This window comes from Mustela lutreola, chromosome 1 (genome assembly GCF_030435805.1).
Source record: "Mustela lutreola isolate mMusLut2 chromosome 1, mMusLut2.pri, whole genome shotgun sequence".
In the NCBI taxonomy this organism is placed as follows: Eukaryota; Metazoa; Chordata; class Mammalia; order Carnivora; family Mustelidae; genus Mustela; species Mustela lutreola.
In genome coordinates, this window is record NC_081290.1 from 120,590,393 (window position 1) to 120,604,114 (window position 13,722).

The following is a 13,722-nucleotide window of genomic DNA, read 5'->3' on the forward strand; positions in this document are numbered from 1 at the left end:
AAGTCTATTTTGGGGGCGCCTGAGTGGCTCAGTAGGTTGGATCTCTGCCTTTGGCTCAGGTTGTGATCTCAGGATCCTGGAACTGAGACCCACGTTGGGCTCTCTGATCAGCAGGGAGCCTGCTTCCCCCACCACCACCACCTGCCTACTGTCTGTCCAATAGACAAATAAACTCTTTTTAATAAATAAATAAATAAATAAAAGTCTATTTTGGGGGCACCTGGGTGGCTCAGTCAATTAAGCAGCTCTTGATTTTGGCTCAGGTCCTGATCTCAGAGTCCTGGGATTGAGCCCTGGCATCACGCTCCATGCTCAGTGGGGAATCTGCTTGAGGATTCTCTCTCCCTCTGCCCCTTCCCCAACTGACATGTGTTCACAGTGACACACACGCAAGGGCTCTTGCTCTCTCTCTCAAATGAATAACTAAATCTTCAAAGTCTATTCTTTTTAACTCTCTTAGAGATGGACAAGTCCAACATTGAAGGGGTCAGCCAAACCTGTGGGTTTCACCACCAGATTCTTGGGTGAGTAAATAGAATAAAAAGTGAAAGAAACATTCTCTGAGGGATCCGGTGCCAGGGCACAGCCAGGAACTTGTCTATTCAACTCAAATTCTTTATTCTTTAATTTGCCAGGTGGCAGGTGCTAAGAGGCTGCATCCTCAGATTACTGTTATCTCAATTATGTCTCACTAAAAAAAAAAACAAAGTCAGCCCATGAAAGACTGTTTAGGTGCTGATATATGAATCACACAGCTGTACGGAGCAGCCATGCAACTCACAAGGTTAGGTTAGGTTGGAATGAAGACCTACTGTAGTCAGGAAGTTATTAACATAAACTACTGCTAAGAAAGGCAATTAGTATATGCTTCAGATGTCTCTTTCAAAGACTCTTTCTCAAAAACCTGGTCACAAAACTGGACCATTTCCTTACACCATACACAAAATAGATTCAAAATGGATGAAAGACCTCAATGTGAGACAGGAATCCATCAAAATCTTAAGAGTAGAACATGGGCAGCAACCTCTTCGACCTCAGCCACAGCAACTTCTTCCTAGAAACATCAGCAAAGGCAAGAGAAACAAGGACAAAAATGGAACTATGGAGACTTCATCAAGATCAAAAGCTTTGCACAGCAAAGAAAACAGTCAACAAAACCCAAAGACAACCAAGAGAATAAGAGAAGATATTTGCAAACAACGTATCAGATAAAGGGCTAGTATCCAAAATCCATAAAGAATTTATCAAACTCAATAGCCAAAGAACAAATAATCTAATCAAGAAATGGGCAGAAGACATGAACAGCCATTTCTCAAAAAAGACATCCAAATGGGGGGCACCTGGGAGGCTTAGTCGCTGGGTGTCTGCCTTCAGCTCAGGTCATGATCCCAGGGTCCTGGGGTCATGCCCCACATCAGGCTCTCTGCTCGGCAGGAAGCCTGCACCATCCTCTCCCATTCCCCCTGCTTGTGTTCTCTCTCTCGCTGTCTCACTCAATCAAATAAATTAATTAGATCTTTTTGAAAAATTAAAAAAAAAAGACATCTAAATGACCAACAGACACATGAAAAGATGCTTAACATCACACAGCATCAGGGAAAAAGAAATCAAAACCACAATGAGATACCACCTCACACCAGTCAGAATGGCTAAATTAACAAGTTAGGAAATGAGAGATGTTGGCGAGGATGCGGAGAAAGGGGGACCCTCCTACACTGTTGGTGGGAATGCAAGCTGGTGCAGCCACTCTGGAAAATAGTATGGAGGCTCCTCAACGAGTTGAAAATAGAGCTACCCTATGACCCAGCAACTGCACTACTGGACATTTACCCCAAAGATACAAATGTAGTGATCCGAAGGGACACCTGCACCCAAATGTTTATAGCAGCGATGCCCACAATTGCCAAACTATGGAAAGAGCCCAGTTGTTCACTGACAGATGAATGGATAAAGAAGAGGTGGTATGGGCGTCTGGGTGGCTGAGTCGGTTAAGGGGCTGCCTTCGGCTCAGGTTATGATCCTAGGGTTCTGGGACTGCATCCCCATCAGGATCCCTAATCAGTGGAGAGTCTGCTTCTCCCTCTTCCTCTGCCTACTACTCTGCCTACTTGTGTTCTCTATCTCTCTAATAAATAAATAAAATCTTAAAAAAAAAAAAAGAGGTGGTATATATACACAATGGAATATTACGCAGTCATCACAAAAAAAATGGAGTCTTAGCATTTCCAACGACATGGATGGGTATTATCCTGAGCATAGAGGGTATTATGCTAAGCAAAATAAGTCAATCAGAGACAGGCAATTATCATATGATCTTACTGATATGTGGAATTTAAGAAACAAAACAGAGGATCATAGGGGAAGAGAGGAAAAAATAAAACGAGAGGAAACCAGAGAGGGAAACAAACCACAAGAGACTCTTAATCTTAGGAAACAAACTGAGGGCTGCTGGAGGGGAAGGGGAGTGGAGGGATGGTTAACTGGGTGCTGGACGTGAAGGGGAGCATGTGATGTAATGAGCTGTGGGTGTTATACGAGACTGATGAATCACAGACCTGCCCTCTGAAACCAGTAATACATTGTATGTTAAATAACGGAATTTAAATTTTAGAAATGACTTAAAACAAAAATATAGTCACATGTGTACAAGGGATTATGTGCAATAAAATATTATTTAGAGCATTAAGAAAAGTGGTACCGACTTAAGACATGCCAACACAAAAATGGCTAAACCAATTATGACACATTATGAGACGCAACAGATCAAAAAAGAATACGTTTATCTAAACAAGATGTATAAAGTACAATGTGAGCCAATTTGCTTAAAAATATGTTTTTTGTTTATGCACCATACACAAGCAAATGTGCATACATGCGCACACATGTGTACACACACATATACCAAACTGTAAATGGTAACTTCTCTGGAAAGGGGCACATCAATTATATATGCTATGAATCCTTTATTATCTGTATAAACACATTTTTCTCTAAATGACAGGGGCTGGGAGGAAAATGGACTGACCTATAAATATTGAAATCAGGTCTTAAGTTTTCACACATTTTTAAATATTATTTCCCTAGATTATAAAGACAAAATGTGATGGGGGGGGAGGTAGACAGTTTTAAATCCTCCTATTAAAAAAAAAAAAAAAAAGCAGAGAAAGTACTAACTTGGCTGTACAGCAAAAAAGAGGATGGGTTCAAGTAAGACAGGCAATCACTTCTGGCAAATTAAACCCTACGAGCCTCAGTGTTCCCATCCGTAAAATGGAAAGTAGCAAATTTTACAGTATTACTGAAAAGAGTGAATTATACACCCCAGCTAAAATGCCTAGCACACTGACACATCATAGGCACTCAACACATAGCTGCCCTTGGGGCTTGGACAGGGGGAGAGGAATACATAGCAGCTCTTTTAAGTCAGCAACATCTATGTTACATTTTATAGAAGTTAAATATGTTTCGTTTAGGAATGTACCCTGCCAGGTCTTCTATAGTCCTTCCAGCCTCTTGCAACAAATTTATTCAGAAGTAAAAATGTCAGGGAGCCTTGGTGGCTCGGTTGTTAACCATGTGCCTTCAGCTCAAGTCTTGATGCCACAGTCCTAGCATTGAGACCGTGGTCCAGCTCCCTGCTCAGTGGAAGCTGCTTCTCCCTCACCATCACTCCCTACCCCTCACATCCCTTTCGCATGTGGTATCTCAAATAAATAAATAAAATCTTAAAAAAAAAAAAAAAAAGTCATGCATATCAAAGTGCTTTTCTCACCAAAATAGCAGATAAAATAACTCAAGTAAAAAAAATTTTTCCTTCATTTTTTCTGGTTATTTTCCTGCCAATCAAAGCACATGCTTGGGGAAATTCATATATTGCTTTTCAGTGACAACAGAGGTAAGGTCTCAAAGCCCCATGACCATGACCCAGTTGCTAAAGAAGAATATGAGGAGGGACGCCTGGGTGGCTCAGTTGGTTAAGCGGCTGCCTTCGGCTCAGGTCATGATCCCAGCGTCCTGGGATCGAGTCCCAGGTCGGGCTCCTTGCTTGGCAGGGAGCCTGCTTCTCCCTCTGCCTCTGCCTGCTATTCTGTCTGCCTGTGCTCTCTCTCCACCCCCCCTCTCTGATAAATAAATAAAATCTTTAAAAAAAAAAAAGAATATGAGGAAAAGAACTCGGTCCGGATTCTAGAAGGAGAGTGGACTGGTCAATAGTCCCTGTCAAGTCTACTTCCCTTCCCCACACATTCCTCCAGGAGTTAACAGTCGCCTGGTAACGGGCAATGTGTCAGGGGTGAGTCATGGATCATACACTGTTTGCGTCAGCATTCTCCCCCAACTCTGCCCCACGCCGATCATGGCCCCAAACTGAACTGATCACTCACAGTTCCTTTAGCTCTCCAATGACATGTGGCACCCTTAGTTCAGAAATCCATCATGGATTTCCCTGTCTCTTCACCTCAAAATCCTGTTCAAGAGGACTTTGGTGCTACCCCAAACTCAAGTAAACCTTTCCTATCTTATTTGGTCTCTCATCATTTGGGTCTCTACCCAGTGATACATTCTCAAAGAGGCCTTGCTGGGTACAGTAGCTAAGGTAGTACGGTTGTGCCTTCAACCACATCCTTCAGCCAACCACTCTCAATGCTGTTATAATCTACACGGGTTAGGAATGTGTCTAGCTGCAAGTAACAACTTCTGAATAATGTAAATTTATCCTTCCAGACCAAGTCCAGAAGAAGGTGGCTAGTGGTATAGTGTTAGCTGTTCAACAAGGCCATCAAGAACTCTGGCCCTTCTGCTCCACCATATGTAGCATGGCATCTTCATGCTTGTCACCTCGTGGTATAAAAAGGTTGCTGCCAGGGTGCCTGGGTAGCTCAGTGGGCTAAGCCACTGCCTTCGGCTCAGGTCATGATCCCAGGGTCCTAGGATCGAGTCCCGCATCGGGCTCTCTGCTCAGCAAGGAGCCTGCTTCCTCCTCTCTCTCTCTCTGCCTACTTGTGATCTCTCTGTCAAATAAATAAGTAAAATCTTTTATTAAAAAAAAAAAAAAGTTGTTGCCATAACCAGGTATCTTACCTACATTTAAGGCTGGAAGAAGATGAGAGGAGAAACGTGTGGCTCTGACAACCACACCTTTCTCCTTTTGTCGGGAAAAGAAAATCCTTCCCCAAGATGTTGCTTATCAAAAACCAGAGCCAGGGGCGCCTGGGTAGCTCAGTGGGTTAAAGCCTCTGCCTTCGGCTCAGGTCATGATCCCAGGGTCCTGGGATCAAGCTCCACATCGGGTTCTCTGCTCCGCAGGGAGCCTGCTTCCTCCTCTCTCTCTGCCTGCCTCTCTGCCTGCTTGTGATCTCTGTCAAATGAATAAATAAAAATATTAAAAAAAAAAAAAAAAAGAGTCCCATGCTCCTTCAACTGAGCCAGCCAGACACCCCGGAATCAGTCACATGATTCTATGTAATCATAATGAGGCAGAGAAACACAAAGAACACAAGAATATGGGTAGTAAATGTTTCTGCCTCATTCTCCATGGGCTAGTACAACAACGCTCCATCCCATTTTAAAATGCAGACCCATGAAAGAAATTCCTTGGAACAAACTCACAGTTAGGGATACTCAGTAAAGCAATTATTTCATCTTATAAGGTAATACTTACCATTAAAGGCACACATACACACATTGTTCCTTCAGGAATAATAACAGGAAATAACTATGTAGCACGTATTATGCTCTGCTCCACTTACTTGCCAAATTTTAGTACCTTTAATCTACTCAACTACCCAGTAAGGGAGATCTAATTAGGAGTAACAGCCTTATTAACCCTATCTTGTAAGGGAATGGAAGAGTGTTAGAAGTCAGTTCTTCATGCATCCATGGCATTTCTGCATATTGTACAAGCAGAGGCACCAACTGTCTTTGTCCCAGACAATGTTTAAGGAAGTCTGTATAGAGAACAGCGTTAGAAAAAGAGACTGTCTCCTATAGCACAGGGCAGCATGTTTACTGCTCAGTATAAACAAAATAACGTCTCCCCCTCCGGAGCAAAGGGCAAGCATGCTTACTGCCCATTATAAAGGATTAGGATTCCCTTAGCTCAGGATTCCTCTCCTGTAATGCAACCCTTTTTATTTCCAGGTGTCATCTGACTCTCTCCACGTCTCGCTTTGGAAAATGGTGCTTAGGGAACCAGTGTAGGAATATGTTGACACTCTGGCTACGGCTATTATTATGAGCAATAAAGTCATTCCCATGACCCCATGAAACTGGGCAGGTTAACTTGTTAGCTTGAAAGTAGGGTAAAATCTCGGAGCCTTCATAGTTTTTTGACAAAAATTTAAGTAATTTGCCTAAGGTGTGACAGCTAGTAGGTGGCACATGCAAGATTCAAGCCCAAGCTGTCTGGTTCAATAATCACGCTTTTAAATTTTTAAATTCTCTGCTATATGGCAGTAGTCTTGAAGTGTAGTTCCAGAATTAGCATCATCAATATCACTTGTGAACATGTTTCAAATGCAAATTCTTGGGCATTACCCAGACCTACTGAATCAAAAATTTGGGGGGTTTAGGGGATGGCAGAGGAGACGTTATGTTTCAACAAGTCTTCCGAAATATTCTGACAATAAGTTTGAAAACCACTGCTATACTGCATATATTCACTGAATCTGTAAGACTGAAGGAAATAGTATATCTTGATTCACATGGGATGTGACTGACCTTTCATAACATGAATAGCTATCAAACTCTAAGGGAGGTGGTTCATAAGCCCTTGCATGTCATTTTTTTAGGAAGGTAAGAATCTTCATGTGGTGCAAATAAACACCACATGTCTTTTTAACAGGCCTGCATAATATTTTCCTTTGGAGTCACAAATAGATGTCCAGAATGCTAAATGAAAATACCTGCTTTTTTACTCCCATAATGATCAGAAAAAATTACTTAGCCAAGGGAGAAACACTATTTATATTTTAGAGTCAAGCTGTAATTCTTGAAAAACAGGAAACCACGTATCAACCAAGCCAACTCAGTGTACCATAGTGGAAAGGGCACCAGGCTTTGAGTCACAGAGTCAAGTCACTTAACTTCTTCAACTCAATTTCCTGATTTTAAAATGGAAAATGAACTCCAACTTTAGAGCTGCAATTAAGCTTAAATGATACAGTACTTGAAAGCTGCTAGTAAATAACTTCTATGCTATGTGAATGTTAAGTCCACCTTACATGAGTTCTCTTTCTTGATCGTGGCGTTATCACAGTTTCTCCAAAGTTTAGAGTACTGCCTGGCACACAGAAGGTGCTCCACACATATGAGATATTAGGAGTGGATATGAAACAGCCTGTTAATGATGTAATTGACTTCTCTGGACTCCACTTGTCACAATAATTCCAGCCTTTTAAAAGGAAAAAGTCACTCGAACAAGAAATCCTTAGTCATGTTTAAAATGGGCCAGCTAATTTAAGAAAATCAGCTGATTTTCTTCCCCTGGAGAACACTACTGAAGGTGTTCTGTCCTAAGCATAAGACAGAAATGCCTATTAGCAACCCTGATGGCCTTAGAACCTCAGGATTTCAAGTCTACAGTACTCTCTTGTGCATATATGAATAGTCAGGAATAAAGGATGTGTACCTACAAAGAACTACATATTTCACATTTACTTCTACACTGTGGTAAAGTTTTAATAAATGGATTACAGGGTTTATGAAATCTATTTTAATAAAATCTGAAATTCAAGTCAGCAAATATTAAATAAACTACTACTGTGTATAAAAAAGAAGCAGCTAGAAAACTACAGCCAATTAAGTATTGTTTGGAAAGAGAATATATAATTTTATGAGGAAAATATAATCTACAAAACTTTGTAGATTTACATTAATGCAGTTCCTTATTTTGTACTCTCTCTAAATACTTTCTCAATCTCCTGAAAAATTAGTTAATAATCTAGAGTTTTTGAAAAAGGGGAACTTGAAGCTTTTAGCTTCAACAGACATATCTAGGTTAGCAAATGAATTCAAGTTGAAGGTCAGCTTTCAGTACAGGGCTTTAATTGTAAGGATACTATCCCAACTATGTCTTATAATGATCCAAATATTTATAAATAAATTAGCTCTACCTTTTAAAAAGTGAAAGCATCAGTCCATCTTAAGATTTGTAATTTGAATGACCAATTAACTTCATAAATGCTTATGTAAATTCATTTGATGAAAGCACAAATTACAGCTAGGCATAAAACTCCTTTCACTTGCTTCTTAAAAAAATACTAAGAGACATCTGGATGGTGCAGTCGGTTAAGGAACTGACTCTTGGCTTCAGCTCAGGTTGTGATCTCAGGGTTGTGGGATCAAGCTCCATGCTGGCTCCTGGGCTTGTGCCGAGCATGGAATCTGCTTAAAGATTCTCTCTCCCTCTCTCTGTGGCCATCCAGCTTGTGCTTGTGCGCACTCTGTCTCTCTCAAATTAATAATTATTTTTTTAGAATGCCAAAGGAAAACAATATTAATTTTTAGAACTGCAAAGGAAAACAATACTAAAAAACTGCCGGGGTGCCTATGTGGCTCAGTGGGTTAAAGCCTCTGCCTTCAGCTCGGGTCATGATCCCAGGGTCCTGGGATGGAGCCTCCAATGGAATCGGGCTCTCTGCTCAGCAGGGAACCTGCTTCCCCCTCCTCTCTCTCTGCCTACTTGTGATCTCTGTCTGTCAAATAAATAAATAAATCTTTTAAAAAACAAAAAAAAAAAGTTTGCCCTTTCTAAACTTAATTTTTTTTTTTTAACCCATCTTTTCGACTCAAGGCGATATTACTTCAACGGAACAATCACATGGCTACAGTGACTTGTGGACGTTTTCAGACATGCAACTCATATGTATTGTAATAAGACAGTACTCTTCCAAATTTAATCCAAAATCCAATTAAGAACCTTAGTTAATAAAACAGTAACTTTTAGCTCAACCCACCCCTTCCAAATTCAGTCAAACCAGATAGGAAACAAAAGAAGCAGCTAGTTTTGATGTAGTGTAACTACTACCTCAAAGTACTAAGTCTTAACACCCCACAAAAACAATGTCTTCTGGTGGCAAAAAAATGCAGGCATACTCTGCATTTTTTTTTAAAGATTTTATTTATTTATTTGAGAGAGATTTATTGAGAGAGATCACAAGCAGGCAGAGAGGCAGGCAGAGAGAGAGGAGGAAGCAGGCTCCCTGCTGAGCAGAGAGCCCGATGCAGGGCTCAATCCCAGGACTCCTAGTTCATGACCTGAGCCGAAGGCAGCGGCTTGACCCGCTGAGCCACCCAGGCGCCCCCATACTCCGCATTTTGCCAGAGAAAGCAATGTTTAAAATTACTGGGCTTTTCTGACCTTAAATTCTCAGTCCCTGCATGACCTTTGTATTCTAATTTGACACACTGTGATTCTTCAAGATTGTGTTTTTTACAGAGTTGAAGAGTTAAGCAAATCACAAATGCCAAAGCCACTACAGAAACCTGATTGCTGGGGCACCTGGGTGGCTCAGTGGGTTAAAGCCTCTGCCTTCGGCTCAGGTCATGGTCCCAGGGTCCTGGGATCGAGCCCCACATAGGGCTCTCTGCTCAGCAGGGAACCTGCTTCCTCCTCTCTGTCTGCCTCTCCTCCTACTTGTGATCTCTGTCTGTTAAATAAATAAAATCTTTAAAAAAAAAAAAAAAGATTTAAAAAAAAAAAAAAAAAAAAAAAAAAAAGAAACCTGATTGCTACAGAGAATGTATAAGACATGTTAACTCTGGTAAGTAATAGTTCATTTTCTTTCTGCAGGTGAAAAGCCTGCAAATTCCACACCCCCAGTCTCATTACTCCTGTAAGTTTTATCTAGAAAATAAAAAGAAAGGGGGAGATTCCCAGTATCTACACTTATTTTTTATTATTATTTAAGAAGGTTCCATAACCAGCGTGGAGCCAATGAGGGGCTTGATCTCATGACCCTGAGATCAAGACCTGAGCTGAGATCAAAAGTTGGACTCTTTCACTGAGCTACTAGGCGCACCTAAACTCCTTTCTTTCTTTTTTTTAAATTTATTTATTTATTTGACAGACAGATCACAAGTAGGCAGAGAAGCAGGCAGAGAGAGAAGGAAGGGAAGCAGGCTCCCTGCTGGGCAAAGAGCCCAGTCAGATCCGGGGCTGATCCCAGAACCCTGGGATCATGATCTGAGCTGAAGGCAGAGGCTTTAACACACTGAGCCACCCAGGTGCCCCTAAGCTCATTTTTTTCAAAGCCTTGTGTCCTAGTCTTCAATGTCTTAAACATCCCAAGTCCTTTTGGGGGTTCCCTCTCTCCTAAATCAGCTAAATTCAAATTAATCCTTCTAGTTTTACACAATAAGTACTACAAGTTACTCTTTTCCTTTCTCTCCTAGTTTCCCTTAATTCTCTTGGGTCATTACCCTTTAGTACTCTCCATGCCTTTTCTGCATCTTTACCTTCAAATACAGTATTTTCTAACACTGGCAAGGGACAACACCTTTAAATTAAAGCAGGAGAACCATCCAGAATTTTCAACTCTCCTATGAATTTATTTCCAGAATATCCACTCAAGGAATCCTTTCCACTAAAGATGAAAGGCAAGCTAAGGAAATACATTAGACAGAGGAAGTAAACATTGAAACAGGGCCATGCCTAGGTATGCTCAAGTCTCTGAAGAGAAGTAGATTCATAGTCCAAAGGTCTTTTTCTTTTGCGGGCCTTCTATCTCCACCCGGAGCCTGACTGACGCACAGAGCTCTGGGAGAGGTATCCCACCTCTGCCTACCTCCTACGAAATGTGCCAGACCTTGTTCTGAAATAATCTTGCACAAGCAAAATTCCCACACTTTTCAGGGCGCTCCCTTGTCTGATGTTTCTGGGTCTCAATTTCTGAGTTTTCACTTTGCAACTGTCCCAGGGAACTGGGTCTTCGCCTTAATTACGGTTTCGCCTTTAAGGTTTTAAATCTGTCTGGTTCCTCGATGATATGTCATTCCCGGCCCCCAGCCCTCAACGTGCACCGACAGGATTAAAAAAGCCCGATCCCACACTTTAAAAAAAACATAGCAAAACATGGTCTGCAAGCGCCCCCTCTCCCTCGTACCTCCCCTCCCCGCAAGAGAGACTGGCTCCGGGATGAAACGGACACATCTCCACCTCCAAAGCCAAAGGTCTTCCTGGCACAATCTGCATAACAATATTGGGGTGTCTGTGAGTGCAGAAACTCCTGCAAGTCCAACCTACTAAGAAAGTATCGAGACCTTCAAAGGTCCCTTGCAAATTCATTAATGTAACTACCATTACGTTAAGATGGGTACGATTTACACAACTCTCCAATTCCTCTCCCTTTTTAATTCGACGACCCTGGTGTTTGCAACGTCGGGGGGCTCGAATGCAGCAGTCACAGGAGGATCAGACACCGGCGTGAAAAATTATCAAGAGAAATTAACCAGTTCCACGTTCTGCAGATGCCGTCCCCCTGCGCCCCAGGAGCAAATCGCAGAAGGTGCCTTCAACTTTCCCCCTTCGCTCTCTCGAGGCTGCGGACCACCGAACACGCGCCTTCCTCTCAATCACAATTAGATCGGACGGGATCCAGTAATTCTCCCAACCACACGCAAAGAGGAGGGTGACAATGACGGGAGGGATGGGGAACTCGGAATGGACGAGAGAAAAGCCCCGCTTTTACTCCCCGAGAAACTTCTGGGACACTTCTATTACGCAACCCAGAGACTAGGTTCCAAAACAGAACATCCTTCAGCAAGACGCGGGGCGCACCGGGAGACGTCGGATTTGGGAGAGTGGGGAAGGAAAATGGGTGTCTTCCTGTGTTTCCCACCGCTCCACCCCCAGTTCTTCCAGACGCTACCTGCCCCGGACTTGCAAGGGTGATGCGAGCTCCGGGTCTCCTTCGCCCGTTCCCACCGGAAAAGTGGAAACGCCAGCTACTTGAGTCAGCGTGCTGGGAAGCAGGCAGCGAGGCGGGGAGAGCCTGGGCTTCCCAGAAGTCAGCGGCTGCGGCGTTCCCGGCGAGGCTGACCCCCAGCCCGGGGGCGCACAGAGGCTCCGCTTACCTTCCTGACCTTTGCTCCTCCAGTCTCAAGTCGTGCGCCCTCGCCACCTCCGCTCTCCCCTGACCTGTTGCGGTGGGGAAAGGGCGCGGGTGCGGAGAGCGAAGAGGAAAGCGTCCTCCCGCAAGTCAGAGGCGGCTCGCACCAGTCTCGGCTCGCGAGCCGCGGAAGCGAAAATGCAGCTGCGCCCGCGACGCGCGCAGGCGGCGGCCGAGTGCGCAGGGGCCGCGCGCTAGTCCGCTTGCTGGCCCACGAGCTCCGCGCGCCCGCAGAGCCTGAACGCCCCGGAGGCAAGGCCACGCCCTCCTCTGGTGGCCCCGCCCCCTGCCTGGCCCGCCCCCACCCTGCAGCTCGGCGCTGGGCAGACCAGCCTGGCCCACGCCCTCTAGCTGGCGCCACCCAAATGGCTAGGAACGTCGCCACCCTCCTCGGGAAACCGGTGGGAGGATCCAGGGGGAGCGGCAGCGGAGGATGGAATACTGCAGTGACCGCACCGACAGCGTGGGTGACCCTGCCCCGGGCTGACGTGGGGCGCAAGAACCATTTCTCTTCCTCAGAGGGATTCAGCTCAATGTCAAGTTTTGACTAAAAGTGTCAAGGAGACTTCCTGCAATTTCCTATACAATTGAAACAGATTCTGTGCCCTTTAAAGGAGATAATAACTCACATCTGGAGAGTGTTTTCCAGTTTATAGAGGGCTTTTCACACTCACAGGCCCAACTCATCTTCACAACAACCTTATAAAATAGATACATTATTATTGCCATTTCCCAAATAATGAAGCCGAAGAGCTGAAAATTAAGTGTTGTGCCCAAGGTCCGCAAGCTACAAAGTGGCACGGGAAACAGTCTCAAGTCGTGATCTCCTGAAACCAACCTCTGGATTCTTGCATTTCACTGCCCAAACCCAGAAAATCCTCGTAGGGGTAGGGGTTTGGGCAAACAGAACCAAAGGAAGAAGGGAAAGCTAATGTCTAGTTGAGATGCTAGCGATTCCTTCTATGATTATAAGGAAAGCATCGAGTTTGGTCTTTGCGCCATCTCTCCTCCCTCACCGAAAGAGATGCAGAAAGATTACAATGAACGGCTTAGATGGGTTTTTACAGTATCATAATGGTTTAAAGTGGGTGAAATTACTTGGATGAAGAAGATTACCTTTCTCAGCAGTAATATGATGTAAATGTATATTAATGTAATGAATGAAAATAACCCCCTCAGTGCCCTTTGTATTTCTTCTCACCCTTCTCTTCTCCTTCTTCCTCCTCCTCCTCCTCCTTGTCGCTATTGCTTTGCCCCTCATTACTCCTTCCTCGTGTACATGAACGGTGTGGATTGAAAACCTAATCAATAGATATTTGCATTTCCAAATTAAACCTTTGGTTACCTGGCTTAATTTCCCATGGGCTGTGTTCCAAAATATAACTCTTCTTCCTCCTCCCTATGCTCCCATGATGATATTGATTTGGCTTACCTTAACTGCTTAAATAATGAAGGTGTCTTGGTGTGCCTCCGGACAAAAGCGTTAGAGGTCATCTATGAGCAGGAGTCACCTCTGACAGGTGTTTGTATTGGTCTTAAAAGTTTCCAATAGAGATTGGTATTTATTCTAATCAGAAAAAACATTTTAACCTTTTTGTTATGGAACTAATACATT

The 13,722-nt window shown here is 43.5% G+C and overlaps 1 protein-coding gene across 3 annotated transcripts in view; it reads right to left on the reverse strand.

The window, feature by feature from the left end:
• AFF1 (ALF transcription elongation factor 1) overlaps window positions 1-12,346 on the reverse strand; it is a 206,500-nt gene extending 194,154 nt beyond the window's left edge. For all 3 annotated transcript variants that reach the window (XM_059173322.1, XM_059173320.1, XM_059173319.1), the window contains exon 1: window positions 12,073-12,346. The gene's annotated coding sequence lies outside the window, so the exon portion shown is untranslated. The remainder of the gene's footprint in view (window positions 1-12,072) is intronic.
• Between the last annotated feature and the right edge of the window lie 1,376 nt (window positions 12,347-13,722).